Raw genomic sequence first — 17,497 nt, forward strand, 5'->3', positions numbered from 1 at the left:
ATCCAAGAAGTAATCTGCTCTGTTCAGAAAACCTGAAGTTTGAGGCAGCTTCTTTTTCTGTCTTGAATCAGGAGGTTTGCATGCCTAATTGGAGCCTGGCAGCTGGTGGTGACTGGCTCTATTACAAGGAGGCTACAACAGTCAGCTGTTGGTGCTTAACATGCAAGTCATGTCAGAGCAAGCACACACTATGCAGGGGGCCGAGCACTCAGTGTAGGGCTTTACTAGAATGCATGAATCTATGGCACATGCATTCGAAAGTCAACCATATGCAAATGTTTCAAAACAACAACACATAAAAATGCAGTATTTTGAGTTTCAGCCTTGTTTGTTCCTGTAAGGGTCTGAATATTGAGGCGAAAGACTTGAGCAGGATCCAGGAACAAATCAGCCACCTAATACTTCTCTTTCAAAGCTTTCCAACAAGAGCCATTTCCGCTGAAAGCTCTTATTGTTTCATCTCTTACTAAATTAGCTTGACAGATTCATCTTTAATTTCCCTCTGGCAGTAAACAGGAGGAAATAGGGAAATTCTTGTTACATCATGAGACAATCTTTTATATTTAGTACTCCATTTGGTATGAATATTTTGCGGTGAATATTTTGTTATATCTTTACAAAAATGTGAGAACTGAACTGAACTGAATGGAGAGAGAATGATTGCATGAAGCCCCATACTCTTTTGCAATCTTAAAAAACCTGATGTAGACTTTTGAGAGTAGGGATGGGAATTGATAATATTTTTACGATTCCAATTCCATTTTCGATTCTGCTTAACGATTCGGTTCTTTATCGGTTCCTTTATCAATTCTCATTTGGAGAAAAAGGACAACAAACCGTTCGATTAGCATCAACTTTGTTTAGTTTAGAAGTAACACGAGTCATGACCTTACAAACCCAACAACGGTGAGGTCCACATTGGTCTATCATGGCCTGGGTAATTTAACTCTTCCCTGCTCTGGTGAAAGGAGAAGCTGGAGGTAGACGTGAACTGGGGGTAGTACCACCAGCCTCTGGCTCTGAGCCAGTCAGGCTCTGTCTCTCATTATTTCATCTAAATGTAATGCATGAGAAGGCATTCATTTAACCTTAACCGTTACTAACAGCAGGTTTTACAATGAGGCAAATGGCGCTAACATGATAGGCAGTGTTTGTTAGTTAGTTAGTTACCTGCAGTGTTAGCCAAGGACATGATAACGTTGCTAACCTTGCTAACCTTGCTAACGTTGCTAATGTTGCTGGGTTCAGATTCAATGACGTTAATCATTCATTCATAGTTATTGCATGTTGGTAGTATTTCCTCCTTTTGGTTAAATATTCACTTTGCAAGTTGCCCTGTTGTCGTCTTTTTTATGGATGTGTAACCAAACTTTCGAGTGTTTGTACCGCTTGGGCGCCATGTTTACTGTTGACTGTCGCCACGCAACGTTGCGTGGTGACGTCATTCATGCCCACTGGAATCGATAAGGGAATCGTTTGCAAAATCGCCAAACGATTCCAAGGAATTGAAACACTGGGAACCGGTTCTCAACAAGAACCGGTTCTCGATTCCCATCCCTATTTGAGAGTCAAAAAAGTAGCGTGTATCTAGTTACATCTAGTGGCAAAATTACAGATTGCAACCAACTCAATACCCCCTTGCGTCCTTCTCTACCCCTAATCAAACTGCGGTTGTTCGCTCACTCCAATGTAAAGACATGGCAGTGCATCATGTCAAACTTTGATTTAGAGGCTCTGCAACATCTGCGGATAAGAATGCCACATTCTAAGGGAAAAGAAACACAAATGTTCTTATTTTCACCAAATTCTACACCCCTGACATGTTTATTGATATCATATTATATTTTATATCAATAAATCACCCATAATGGAACTTTAAACTACAAACCCTTCAATCTTTTAAAGCATCTAACTCTATGGTGCTGTTGGTGCTTCAAAAAGAAAATGAAAACTGATAATAATGAAAAACAACAACCAATAAATGATGCTGAATGTCAGAAATAACCTACACACAAGCATCAAAAGATAAAACAAGCCTTGTTGTTTGTTTTGTTATATAGACCAGAATGGGCCAAGGTCCAGTCCATCTGACAATAGACATTTGTGACATTAGCACAAAGATAATCTACTACACAAAAGTACCTAATCTTCAGTATTAATTCTGTACACTTATTTAAACTATGAAGGGAAATAAACATAACAGCTATTACTCCAGCATCTTTACAGAACTAATTTATGAACATTGTGTTTCTAATATGTACGAGGCAAATAAATTAGCCTTCCAGAGGTTCATTCCAAACTGTCTCCACTTATCATTAACGTGCTGTACGACTGATGCTGCCCAAAACACTAAGCAGCCATCTCCATGTGCCCTGTGTGGGTGTAAGGCCATAATCAAATTGGAAAAAACACGTCAGCAACTAAGCTCCTTCTCCTTGCATCTTTCAGTCACTTCTCACCACAGCTTCATCAGGGTTACAGTTGGTGCTGTCATACAACTAACGTATGACTGCTGCAGAAAAGTTTTTTATGTTCTTTTCTCTTTAATTAATGAAGCCTTATATTTCATCTCCTAGATCAACAACCTGTTGTCTCACCAAATATTCTCCAATTATACGCTCTGATACATTTCCAATCATAGCTCCTCTGTCATTATGAACATTTGAATTTTAAAAAGTGACCCATCAGTAAACTGTCTTTCTTTGGTCTGAATAATTTCAGCCTTTTCATAATGATAGCACCTAATTACTAAGTTGGACATAATGCTGTGTAAAAGGCTGATCTCCGACAAGGGCAACAGAATGAGAATCAGCTCCAGCATGAATGGGTGATGTGAATGGCTGACATGTAAAAGCTTGTCATGATAATGGGCAAAAAGGTTGAATATCTAGCACGAGGCAGACGGCAGTTCTCTCTCAGCCCTGTATCACCCCAAAGTAGATAGCCTTGGTTGTAGTAGCCATTCTAAAATGTTCCTCCAAAGAAAACACACTCAAAACACAAAGAGTTAATTCATCGAAAAACAAAATCGTGGTCCTCATAAATCCCTCCGCCTTGCCCTTTGGTAGAAACTGTCGTGCTAAAAGTTTTTCTTGGTTGGTTCGTTATTTTAAATGGTTTAGATGAAAGCATCTGCTTAAAGAGTGACATGGAAAATGAAAAACATGGAAAATTCACAACATAACAACTAACCTCCTGATAAACACAAATGTCAATCATTTTCAGGATAGCATTTCATGTGTACTGAATATCAATGAACATTTTGGCATATTCTTCAACAAAAGAGGTAGAGTTTCACTAGTTTCACCAAGATTCAACCTGTCCAGGCTCTAAGCATAAAAAAAAAAAAAAAAAAAAAAAAAAAAAAATCACTGAATTTCAGTTTGTCTCTTTTTTGTTTAAGCTAAATTCCAGTCCAATATTGCTGTGAGAAGAAATATTAGACTTATTGTTAAAGCAGAACTTCCCCACTTTCAGAAGAAAGACTAAACTTGCAGGTAACTCTTCCTCCCTCTCTGCTGTGGTTCAGCTCCAACTTCAAACCCACTTGATCGAGGAGGAGGCTGTCGTGTATCTTCAGGCTAGAAACCATAGCAACCGGAGAAATGGCAACCATCTACACTGGATAGATACGCTTAATTATTTTCGTGTTTATAGTTCTTTGGAAAATTTTAACTGTCAGATTTAAAAAGTGATCCCCAAATTGAGGCCAAAAGTTTTATTTTATCATTCTAAAATTCACACGCCCTAACTACTGCACATCTTGGCTCAAGCAGATCATAAAATGTATTTCCAACCAATTTGAATCAGGTTTGACCTGAATAGGCCTCAACTCCAACCAATTAACTTTCTGTAGGGTCTTTCTGTCACAAGGTCAAATCCCCTGGGACACTGTAATTAACAGAAATACAACTGAGGCCAAGTATTCATTTGAAAAAAGGGAAATTCAATATGCTTCAGGTGAAGGTAGGGCAGAAATTGTAATTGTTCTTCCTCCATCAAAATAATAATCATATTAGCAAAGTGACAAGGCCCTCCATTCAGTAAAAATATGTTACGGTATTCATGTTCATGTATTTGGTTTCCGACAGCTATTCACTTCACGTTTTATACATTATATCCAGAGATATGTTGAGGAGACTGGAAGAAATTGTAAGCTAGAGCGAAGGTACTCCCTGTGCTCAGTATGGTTCTGATTGCTGAAAAAAAGCAAAAGCACTCAACAAAAATGTATTTTGAGCTATAAAAGTAACTATTTTAAATATAAGTATCTGCCTTCTGGGGCTGCACGGTGGTGTGGTGGTTAGCACTGTTGCCTCACAGCAAGAAGGTTCCAGGTTCAACACCCAGCTGGGACCTTTCTGTGTGGAGTTTGCATGTTCTCCCCGTGTATGCGTGGGTTCTCTCCGGGTACTCCGGCTTCCTCCCACTGTCCAAAAAAATCATGCATGTTAGGTTGATTGGCATCTCTAAATTGTCCTTAGGAGTGAGTGTGAGCATGCATGGTTGTTTGTCTCGTATGTCTCTATGTGGCCCTGCGATGGACTGGCGGCCTGTCCAGGGTGTACCCTGCCTCTCGCCCATTGACTGCTGGGATAGGCTCCAGCCCACCCGCGACCCGATCGACGGATTCAGCGGTATAGATAATGGATGGATGGATGGTATCTGCCTTCTGTCTAAACTTTAAATAAGTGCAAGATTGAACTTTATGAGTAGGATATTGAGTAGAAATAAACGTAGCAACTTTTGCAAATATAGTTGTTGCTAACTAGCAAATAAGATTTTAATACAGCTGCTTGACTAGGGGAAATTGTAACACCCAGTTATAGACTATTACACAGTACTGGAGTTAATACAGGACTTACTAATGATGTCATCGTACTATGAATGTAAAAAGCCTTGAATAATATTGTTACTTTTTCTTTTTAGACACTATTTTATATGAAATGGCTAGCGTAAAGATTCTCCCTGAACCACACGATCAGTGGTAAGCACCAGTTTAAACACTTCATGTTTTTGTTTTGATGGATCCCCCAGTTTTTCTTACAAAATCTAAATGTTCATGATCAATCTACCTAGAGTAAGATCAGTTTATTAAATTATCTGTAACACATATTGCCTGATATCTTAAAAGAAAAAAAAAGACATTGTATAAAGAAAACTACCAAATTATTTGACTGTACTTTTGACTGTACTGCATATGGCCACTCAGTAACTGTGAGTCAGTCTACATTTTTAATCCAAGTTTTATTTTGGTTCTACCGTTAATCGGATATCTTTCATGTAGTCTTTCTGGATGTTCAAAGGCCAGCGTGAGTGAAACTGCCCGTCTGCACTCTGATTAACTAATAAGGCTAATAGGGTTGAACCACTGTCCCCATCCTCTTTCATTGTTTGACCCTGAGGTGGACCTGCATGTGATCAAGCTGATAATCACTGCAGAGCTTCAAAATACTCTCTGGCATACTAATGGCAAAGAAACCAATATCATAAGTACAACAGTAGTCAGCTAAACTAGTCTATTATGATGGGGTGGCTCAGCTGGTCGTCTCTTAAAGGAAAGAATGGAGGTTCAATCCCCAGTGTATCCACATGTAAAAGAATCCTTGGGAAAAATACTGAACCCCACATTATGTATGAATGCAGAGGAAAAGCAGTGCATACTATATGTAGGGTGCATTTATACATATATATGATAGAAAGTTCTGTATGAGTGTCTGTGTGAATGGGAGAGTGAGAAACACTTGTAAGTTCAACAAGGATAAAAAAGGCTCTTTATAAACGTGAACCATTTATTGAGATGTTTTCTTTTAAACATTTCTGCAAACAAAATCAGTCTGAAGATCATTAAGTCTGGGATTGCATCCTTTTTGATGAATTCTTTTCATCAATTCTTGGCCTCATTTTGTTTACAGTAGATCAGCTATTTGGGACTGGGAAATATGCTTACAAAAAGTGAATGGAAAAATTTAAAGTACAGAGAATCTGCAACCTGATTCTGTAAATTTGTTTCTTCAAGGCTGTCCAAAGTTTCACAAGTACAGAGAAAAATGACTCTTCAATACAAGGGGCAATGTTAAAAATTGCACAATAATCTAACATCTATTAGTCATCAACTGCGATCCCCCACCAAAAGTGTTCCCTGTGCCCCCATTATGCAGAAATACAGGTGCAACATGTCAATATGTGATTGTGTGATATTTTTGAGGTTTTTGGACTCTGATATTTGTATCAGCAAAACCAATGGCTGCTTTGCCCAGCCTTGCAGTCAGTATTGTGGCTGTGCTACAACATATTTTTATTGCACTGTATTTTAATGTGAATTCCTTCTGTAGTCAGTGATTTCTTTGCAACTGGGGGAAAACAACTCTATGAAGAGAAAATAAATACTAACAACTGTAATAAGATTCAGTCCTCCTGACCAATGTTAGTCGACACTTACAAAGCTCTTTAAAGATAAAACTTCAAAACATAGTCGTTTTGTGTGGGTCTTTTTTAAAATTTTAATTCAATTTTTAATGTTTTCTGAATCGGGTAAGTATTTCATGACAACTTTGGTGTCATCCACATAAACAGAGGAAATAAAGAATGATTCCAAACAGATTTCATAAATTGCTGTCCATACTGGGTTACCCAAAGCTTTCAAGTAAAAGCTCTCGCAGCATGCTGGGTGTCTCAGGAGCAGCAGTTCTGTTATCCTTCCTAGGCCAGAAGATTCATCTGACGTGTTGACAGTGGCTAAATGATCCGAGAGGCATTTCTGGCAGCAAGTGGTTTACATTAACTTCCAGAAATAAAGTCAGCCGGAGCGTTCCCTCCAGGCACCTCATAGAGCCTGCTGATTCCAGAGTTGAGTGTTTATTGCCATTCATATTTCTAAAATACCATTCTCCAGATGAAGGTCACATTTTGGTTTACACAACAGGTTGACAGACAATAAACATGTCTGGGTTCAATTTCTAGCAGCAATTTTAACTTCAGATGTGGTATACGTGATCAAAGTCATCCAAGTGGATCTGACATAAAACAACATTTACAAACCGAGATTTTAAATTCTAGACGCTCTCTCTTAAGAGCTCATCTTCTCAAACTGATGAACCAAATCAAGCCGGGTAAACGCAAAGGCAGAACAAAAAACAATGAAAAAAATGTATTCTGTTACTCTGCGAGAGTAGGAGAGCTAATGAATGGAGGGAATGAGACTGGTCTTTTCTGGAATTGTGAGCTGAGCTGATCTCACCTGTTTGAGATTTCACCACTATCAGTCATATACATGCTGGCCTTCCTTTTTGTTAAGGCTGCTCTTTTGTGTTCACTGGCTTGCTTTATGACTCTGTGTCTTTGCTGTCTGGCAGCAGGCTGTGAAGGGCAAGAGACATTTGCATTGGGAGAAAGAGAGCTTAGACATAACTAATCAGAATCAGTTCAGGGTTCCTGTTTCCTCAATTCTAAATTTCCTTCTTCATATTTAAAACAAGTAGAGCAAGACATCCAAGAATGAAGCAATGTTTTGTGAAGCACCTACCATTAGCAGCTCATGGTAGGTGATCTGAATTCAGAGGAAATGCGAGCATTAACAATGGCCCTGGTGTGAGAAATACTTTCAGCCATGTTTTCATTTGTTACGCTTAATTTTGAAGAGGTGGCGCAATTAAATTGACAGTGAAATATGACTATTCCATTATGCTAAACATAGCACTTTTAGAGCAAAGAAGGGACGACTTGCTTGTATGGAGTACTTTATACCATGGTGTAGGGAGAAAGATGTGTTTCCAAGTCAGGCACCTCGCCCTTTATAGTCCACTGAATCTAACCGAGCACTCTGTGGGGATTTGATATGGCAGGATCCACGAACAGAGGCTAACCACAAATCCAATTGAATCTTTTGCAATTGCTTTATAGCCTTTGGCCAGTTCGGTGCTGATTCCATACACCATCCCTTGGAGAACCAGAGACACATCCTGCTCTCTATAAGCCCGTTCAGTATCATCCACACACTGACAGAAATGCACACCAACAAAACCATCACGTACCCGTTGACAATATAATTAGTAGAAATTAAGAAACAGAAACCATCACCTCTGGGATATGATTCCGGATTTATAATTGATGAGAAATCCACACTGGCTGCTTGAGATGGAATATAATCTTTTACATAATTGAGAGGGGCTTGTTAATAAAATCCTCTTGAGCCTGTCCATTTGCGACCATGAACTGTAATGCTGTGATAGACGCTTTGGCAAACAACTCTCTGGTGAATCTCCAAACAACTGGAGATTCACCAGTAAGCAATTACACACTGAGTATATCTAGGAGCAGGCTACATAACACTCATGTAACCCCTGCCGAACTCTTTTGCTGTCTTTGACCCAGCAGAGGGTTGATCCCCCAGAAATATAGCTCACTCTCACAGCTGAGACACTGTCTATCACTCATGACCAGCTGCAACTTGGATATCCTTCAGCTGCAAAAGGGATACTTTCATCCAGCTCTCAAATTGGGCTGAGCTCCCTCAGTGCATTTGCATTCTTAGGCAGAGACAAGAACAAACATCAAACAGACCACCATGCGAGACAGTATAGATCACCGTCTGCTCTGGCATGCACAGTCAGTGAAAAGCAACAAATTATGTATCAAGAACATTAAAAAAAAACAAAGAAATCATTGTGTTTGGATTAACTTTTAGAGTGTGTTGGTTACATTGTGTAATCAAAGGATTTTTGGCATTATGGTAACAATCCATTTCAGCCCAATTATGAAAGCTGATTAGCTTATAAGAGACTCTAAAAATCAGAGCCTTCTCAACATATCAGTGAAAAGTAAGAGCAGTGACCAACCATGGTCAGCCTGCTTCTTGTTTGATGAAAAAGAACCATGAATCCCATATTAAGACTATTTTCAATACGCTAATTCTCTAAGCTCAAAAGTCGTTCAGGTGATTATTCTTTGTGCAACCCCCGCTTTAAGTGTGCAAATAGGGACTGATAGCTGCTAACGTAGCATCATTTTTCACAGTTACAATTTGCTAATGCATACGATAAGTATGGAAGAATTTGACTTAACATGGCCCACAGCTAATGTAGTCACTGTTTGAATGTCCAACCATTTGATGGAATCAGTTAAGTTCACATATAGTTTGATCACCACTAAAAGAATGTTAGCCTTTGATGTACGCATTTATAATTAATATATATAACATGTAATGTCATGTATGTTTGTTTCTTTCATATTCCTCGACTGAGCCTTGCCTCACACCTGATTGCGATATGGACAGCTGCATAAGAAAATTTAAGCCACCAACCAACTTCACTAGTTAAAATGTGTCTGCTAAGGAGACCAATTATACGATACTGACATCTTTGTCCAAACTGAAAAAGCATGTTGTGAAATTTAATACAGGGAGACATAAGTTCTATCTGTCAGGCATGCCATGCAGGTGAAAGACGAAAGAACCTTTAACTTTTTCAAAATAAAACCCCAGAGCAGCATCATTTCATCCAACAAGACATTTGTGTCATATCTTTTTAATAATTGAAAAAACAAATTGTTAGAATTATGCTGATGAATGGATTTACTGAGGTCAAATTTACCACAATGTTTCAGCTTTCTTCAACAATATTTAATCAGTTCATTCTTGACTTTAAGTGAATGTTTTTGCTAAATTTACAATCCCTTCAGTGTGTCTGAAAAATTGCTTGCTGATAACAGATCAGCAGACAGTCTGAAAACACAGAGTAGGGCTGGGCGAGTTAACTCGTTATTATCGCGTTAATTAGTTAATTATTTAACGCCGATAAATATTTTATCATGCATTAACGCAGGTTTTATTATTTATTTTCTTATTGTAAAAGTCTGTTGCTCACAGGCTTTTATTTTGTAAAAGTCTGTTGCTGTCTGCTGTGTAACCGGAAAAGAAAGTAATCGGCAGATCCACCAAACATGGAGAAGGGTACGGAACTTTTACTCGGCCATTTTCATTTCAAAGTTCTTCCAGACGGCGGAGTCGACGGCACTAGGCCCTTTTAAATCATATGGCAGTACATTTAAAATAAAACTAAATGCTAAAAGCTATACACTACTTTTGAAATCATTTTTGGAATTTGCGTACAAATGCGATTAATTGTGATTAATCAGGGAAATCATGTGATTAATTAGATTAAAAAATTTAATCGTTGCCCAGCCCTAGTTTAGAGTCCTGTCTGGCTCTCATCAGTCTATAGATTTAGAGATAATGCGTCCATCATTGCTGAAATAAGTGCTAAGAAGTCATAATACCTGCTGTCCATGTTAGTTTGGTACTTTGCCGTGTTGATCTTTTAAAGGCTCTGTGAAATAAAGTTACAGAACAAAGCACTGACAATTTTAGCCTTTACTTCTTGCTTTTTCTTTGTCAATCCACATTCAGTCTCCTTGGTGCAGAGGATCACCCAAGCAGCTGATAATAAGCACTCTTTTCTGTGTGACACTGATCTGCAGGAGAAATTCTTCTTTTCACTCACCCACCTTCACTGGAAGGTCAAAGCATTGTCTGCCTCTCAGCAGCTCTCATGGACCTGGTCGTGCTTAGAGAGGCTTTTAAGTTGAAGGGAGGTCTCGCCAATCACTGTGCCACCCTGACATCAGCATGAACTTTGAAACTCCATTGTGACCTACCACACCCCTCTGAACAGTATACACCCTGCCAACCTTTTGGAAAGGTTATAGGAAATTGTAAAATATATTTGAAATGATCAGTTCCAGAGAATTCATCTGGTGACAGATCTGCTTTGAAGTATATGTGACTGTCCAATCATCTTGACCATACCTGAATTAAAGTGTCATGGTCATTGATAAATACACCAACAATCAGCTACAGTTGATGTACCTCAGAAGTGGGAAGTCAGACCTCAAGAGGAAGATGAAAAAAATAAATGCATTTTTATTCAATATTTAAGTGTACTTTTTTGAAAACATGCAAGTTACTGACAAGAAAATCCAACTCATTGTTTTGTTGAGGAAGTGACAGACATATGCCGAATCACCAAACAAATCAGTTTCACAGCAGCTACATTATAAAACACAAATACGCATGTCCACACTACTCCACAACACTGTGGGAAGGGACTGCATTGGGGGACGTTATGTGAAAGTCTGACAAAGCGGGAATGTGTGTGCTTGTGTGAGGGCATTTTGACCTGACCACTATGTTTCTACAGTTCTCACACCAACGCGCTGTCAACTGCTGATGTCTAAACACCCTCTGCATGATGGTTTCAGCCCAGAGAGATCCTGGACACAGCGAAAGAAATTAAAGGGATATCCGAGCAGAGGGAGGAAGGCATCTCTGCTGAGAAATACACCACCACAGAAATGTACGGGGCCATGAGAAATAGTCGAGGCCGATTACTTTAGTGTGAAGCTACATGTTGATTCTTTTTTTCTTATTATGCCTTCAAAGCCCCATCAGGACCAAAAGTTCTTTGTAGGTATTGTAAAGAAGTATTTTGGATGAGTTGTTTCTTGAAAAATCATTTTAAAAAAAGTTAACAATTCATCTTGCACTTCAGGGCCATTGTAATTTTGAGACCAATGATTTCTAATGATATTTCTTAAAGTCATGTCATCATTTTTGTTGTTTTTCAATATCTTCAAAAATTATAAAAAAAATTCCCTGGCAGAGTTGATTCGAAACATTAGGTGGCTGAGCTGACCAATCAGAGCATATTGGACTTGTCTGGAAAGGGATTGGACTTCCTGTCGTTTTATTTTACAGGAAATGTGTGAATACTGGTAAGCGAATCGCACTCTGCTCACTGTCCAATGGGAACATTATAGCACCTTTAACACAAAATTGTCTCTCTCCACACTCTACCCTGAGCATCACTACAATGTCAAGTTGTACCGAAATATCCAACCACGGTTATATCTACTCTACGTTTTTTTTTGCGTTTTAACAAGAACCAATTGATTCGAGGTGCTGTACTTTATTAAATTGATGCAAATTAAGAAAGTTTAATTGGCAAACCTTTCCTCTGATATTTTCTAATTTCTCCGTGAAATTGTCAGCAGTTTGCATTTGATCACACTTGTAGCCTACTGGGGAATTCATAGTAACATAACAAGGTATCAGAACAAAATATGAATAATTGATGGAAAACAGCAATCTGTGTTATTGTTCCTGATAGGACATCAAAACAAATGGGTTTTCAAAACTGGTATTAGATAAAAAAAAAAAAAAGGTTACCATTTAAAAATTTATTTTTACAACTGTATCTGTGCCAATAAATTAATCTTTAATCGTGGTGCTGAAAATGTGTTTTGAGAACTGCACCTGTGAGTTTCACTGAAGAAAATTGTTTCTTAAACAATCACTATTCCATCTCTTTAAATTATGCTTCTTTTTCTCTGGGGAATAGGCTGAGATGTGTATGCAGCAGCTGGACTGGACTATTTGGCTTCAATAGTTTTCATGGCACACACAGGTAATAAAGGTATTCAAAGTTTCAAAAGTTTTAAGGCAGAGTTAGGCTTGATGTGTGTTTGGATGCAGACAATCATGTTCTGATTTAAAGATTGAATCAAAACAACAAGGAAAATTTGCAATCAGCCCAGACAATCAAACTTAATTCAGCTTTTTTTTTCTTCTATAATCACAAAGAAAAAAACAGACAGACTTAAAAAGGCACAGAGACATAATACATTTTTAAAGACAAGAACAGACAATTTACTCTCCATTCACTAAATGACAAAAGTTTAGGAAATTTCATGTGACCCTTGATTTAAAACAACCACAAAAAAATCCAAGCTTAGATTAATAAAATATTCTTAAATATTCAAGAGTTGAATCATACTTAAGAATAATAATTAAAAAAAAACGTTTTTAAAATTCAAAGATAATATCTTAAACCAGGGGTCTTCAACGTTTTTCAGGCCAGGGACCCCCAAACTGATGGAGATTTGGAGCAGGGACCCCCCTACTATTTATATGGCATACAATTGTGTCTTATATTTAACAGGGCCTAGTGCCGTGTATAAACATAGCTACTCTGTTATTGTACATTCAATACTAAGCTATTCAAATAATACACAGGTTAATATATTCATGTTTTTATTTTAAACATGTGCAAGGTACAGGGTGGCCGTGCCACTGCCATTTATAAACAAACATCTTGCATACAACACTGAGCTATTCAAATAATCCACAGATTTTAACTTTAAACATGCATGTAGATAGGACAATGAATCCTCAAACCATCTGTGGATGGCACACATTTGCACACAATTTGTGAGAAAAAACAGTTTGAAAAAAAAAAAAAAAAATGTTTTTTTTAAATGTTAAAAATCGTCTAATCAACAAAAGATTTCGCGACCCCCCTGCAGTACCTCCGCAGACCCCCTGTTGAAGACCTCTGTCTTAAACAACACACTCAGCTATAGCTCATGACTGACACTTTATTAAATGCTCAAGCACTCCACTTCATCAAGATGTGCTATTATAGCTTAGCATTTATTCTAACACGTGACCAATGTGCAAGTCCAGATAAGGATAACTTGTGCAAAAATGTATCAAAAGATATAAAAGTATTTGTGATATCATAGATGAAAGAAGACAGTGGTAAAAGCACATGATCAAAACATGTATTTGTTCTTATAAAGGTGTATTTGTTCTCATTTTAAAGCTGGCTTTATGTTTTTTGACCAAGTGGGAAACAACAACACATCTGATATTACTGCTTTAAAGCATGTCGTGAATTGTCACTTTTTACAGAGCAGGAAGAAAACCACAAGATCAGAATCGTGCAGTTTGCATGTACATGATCCAAAAACAGCATGCAGAGTCACGTTTTTTTGCAATTCCTCATTGGATCAGTTCAAATGTTGTGATCTAGCCAGATGAAGCCAGCTATAGCCATGCTGCTGTACAGCATGATGAACTTAAGCTTGTTACGACACTGAGATATAAAATAAATGGAAATGCACCAAGAGCATTAGCGTAACGTCATCTTCGTTAGCTATGCAACTGTACTTAACTTTTGTGCTAATCCCTGAAGCCCCAACATTTGATTCCAATCATTATTGGAATCAAATGGCTGAATGGCTTTGACTTAAAATAATCTGTGCTCACAACACAGGAGGAGAAGTTGATTATGTACTAGCCATGAAATATATGCCAACTAATTTATGACATTGCTTAAAGTGCATTAGGCACATCTTTCTTCACAATCCCCCCCCCCCCCGTCGCCCTATAAATTTGTCTGGTTAAAACATGATTATGAACACTGAAAATGCGTAACTCCTACAATAACTCCTACAGTTGGCTGGAGAATCTTGTGTTTGAACCATACAGTGGATTGCTGCAGGGCGTTAGACACAGCTTACAAACAGAATGAAAGGGAGGACATACAGAATAAATGGCTTGTCTGGGTGTCTTGTGAGGAAAATGTGTGATCTGCAATTTATCTGCCATGTCGTAGATATGCAGGGAGAACGATCCGATTCTCCATATTTAATGTAAAGAGACTTAGCTGTAGACACATTATAATTTAATTGGATTTATCTGTCCCAGTATTTCTGGAATAAATCTTCCTCAAAGGGACACCTGATCTGGCACTTGTCATTGTCAACAATGGCCAGAAAATCATCAACTAAATGGTGAATAGCTCTTGCCTCTTGCTGACTTTTCTAAGGTTTGCTTGTATTTAAATGCAGAAAGGAATATGACGACTAAGGTTCTGATGATAGCAGAACTTTCCAGTGTGTCTCAAATGCAATAACGAGGACATATTACACGATTTAAAAATCACAACGTCTGTAAATCAACATAAACCAATATAATTGGCTATAATGGACCTAGTTAGGTTTGGTTTCATTTTTATCATCGTCCTCAAGAAAGTAATGCTCATTACTGCAATATAAATCTTCTTTTTCATGTGCTTTGAAAACAGGGATACTAAGCGGTGTTGAGTCCTTCTTAAAGACAGCAGGCTAGGACATACGGTGTTAAAAACACTACGTACTGAAATATATACAAGTTAGATATATCAATTTCAAATGTCTAAGTAGTCCTAACAAAATAATGCTAGTTATTGATAAAGTAGGTTGTAGTGACAACTGTGTATCAATATCATTACTGGTAAGATGATACACATGTATCTGCTTCAAAATCACAGCTTTATTGAACTGATATGTGCCAACTACCATCACATGCTTTCTGAAAATTAAACTTTTAATTGAACAGGATGCACAAAACAACTAAACTCAAGGATGTGATGCGTTATCCCCTTTAACAGAGTTAAATGATAGTGTACTATTAATGGTTTCATTCCACTGTCAAGGGCCACAGCAGTGGCAGTGGGTGCTTCACACCTGGTGCAGGAAGTAATCATTGGAGACACTGGATAAATAATAGTAATTAACCAAATGTGCACACTGCATACGAATACAGATGGACTCATGTCTCTGTAAGATAAACACAAGAGTGAAGTTGGGAACAGTACACATTATTCCAGCCAACAGTTTGATGACACGATGACCTGCATCAAACACTGCATAACAGCAGGTAGGGTTATAGTCACTAAAGAAGGGCCGGCAACAGATTCTAATAAAAAAAAAGAAAGCAAAAGCAGTTGGTCCTTCTCACATTGAATACGCTGACATGATTCCTTCCCTTCATCAGGGGCATCATGTTTGACATGCTCCACTGTCGTGTCTCATACTATCAGACCCTTCCACCTGCCCTTGAGACTGTTACTCTTAGAGTCAGCACATTGACTCAGGTGGAATCATGAATATCAACAGGGATAGTAAATCTCAGCATCATACCTTTCATATATTCTTTACACTTGGATACAAGCTATGTGTTCATGTGCAAAGGTGCCATTTTGTGTGGAAAAATCGGGGGAAGTGAAATGTTCAAATGGAAAAATACGTTTTGAACATCTTTGGTTCAGCAATTGTAGGCTATGTAATGGGGGTTAGGTATGAGGACAGAGTAGATAATTATGGTGGGAAAATTTGCACAAAAAAAATCAAAGCCTAAACAACCAAAGAGTTTAATAGGAGTGTAGAAATTAAGAAATACAAATTGGATTCTGAATTTCAAAACTAAAGATGTTGGTTGGCAGAAACACACACAAACAGGAAAGAAAGACTTCTATGTCAACGTTTGAGTAACACGGTAGAGTGGGTGTGCAGCACAGCACCAGTCAGACTGCATGGCATCCAACGGAATCATGTCACATCTAATCAAACTGTATTGTATGTACAATGATACATATTGCATCATCCGATAAAGAATGATTGAGCTCCCTACAATAATATTAAGCCTTAAATGTACAACATGATATTTAAGTCATAATTTATTTCCAAACCCTAACCGGGTATCTTATGTTAAAAAAATAAAAGGATAATTAATTTCCTAACCATAACCAATTCCTCCTTTCTCCAGTCAGGTGTTTCGTTTCATAAAGCTAACCAACGAAATTAAAGAAAGTACCAGTGAATGGATTAGAGCGTGAATTCCAAGGTACGACAACAGGATAAGAGTTTTCTGCAAGACTCAAACTGTAGCCCTGTTAGATGAAAGTTCCTAACCCGCAATATCTATATAATAGGCTGGAGTCTATCCCATCTTTCATTGGGCGAGAGGCAAGGTACACCCTGGACAGGTCACCAGTCACATCATTCATATAAATGATAAAATCCAGACACAGATAGTAATATTAGAGGCCGTTAGAGGCACGTTCTGTTGATGAGGGATGGTAGGAGATTGTGGTGGCATTCATAAAGAAAATTACAGTTCCTATCTGTGCTGGCACCTTTGTACCAACAACTTTTACCCATCATCCATAGTATGTACTGCACCGTGACTGCAAATAGATGCAGGTACTCTTCACTCATAGACAGCATTAACTTCATCAAATGCCAATTACCGATGATGCACACTTGTTTCCTCCATAATGGCATTCTATGTTCTCTTATCATGAAAATAAACTTCTAGCAACATTTCTTGATATAAAGTATCTTTAAAAACATTTGGGAAAAAGCAGCAGGGCCATATTCTTAGTGTAAATAGCTCATATGTTCTTGGCAAAAAAAAAAAAAAAAAAAAAATCAGGTGATCAAGAGAAATTCTTTCTAACTTGCTGAAAGGTGTAAAGATAAAAGCATTATGGCCGTGCATAACAGTGGGTGGTGACGGGCACATCGAGGATTATTGCTGTGAAATGCAGCAAACCTGGGAAGCATGATATCTCTCGACAATGCAGTTGAAGCATCAATCTCATTGTTAAACAGGAAAAAAATCTTGAATGAAAAACAACACCTGATCTCCTATTTCCAAGGTTTCAATAAAAAACACAGATTGAGGATAGGGGAATTGCAGACCTTGAATTAAATCAGATTCTTGCACCACATCTTGCACCTATCCTATCTCATTTTTACGGCCAAGTATTCCATGTTGAAATTCATCCGAAAGCCACAATCTATCAGTGGATGGTGTCAACCTAATGACAGACTT

At 38.0% G+C, this 17,497-nt stretch overlaps 1 protein-coding gene across 13 annotated transcripts in view; it reads right to left on the reverse strand.

Moving 5' to 3' along the window:
* ncam1a (neural cell adhesion molecule 1a) overlaps positions 1-17,497 on the reverse strand; it is a 271,998-nt gene that overhangs the window by 90,859 nt on the left and 163,642 nt on the right. The gene's annotated exons all lie outside the window — the stretch shown is intronic.

This window comes from Odontesthes bonariensis, chromosome 16, assembly GCF_027942865.1.
Source record: "Odontesthes bonariensis isolate fOdoBon6 chromosome 16, fOdoBon6.hap1, whole genome shotgun sequence".
NCBI lineage: Eukaryota > Metazoa > Chordata > Actinopteri > Atheriniformes > Atherinopsidae > Odontesthes > Odontesthes bonariensis.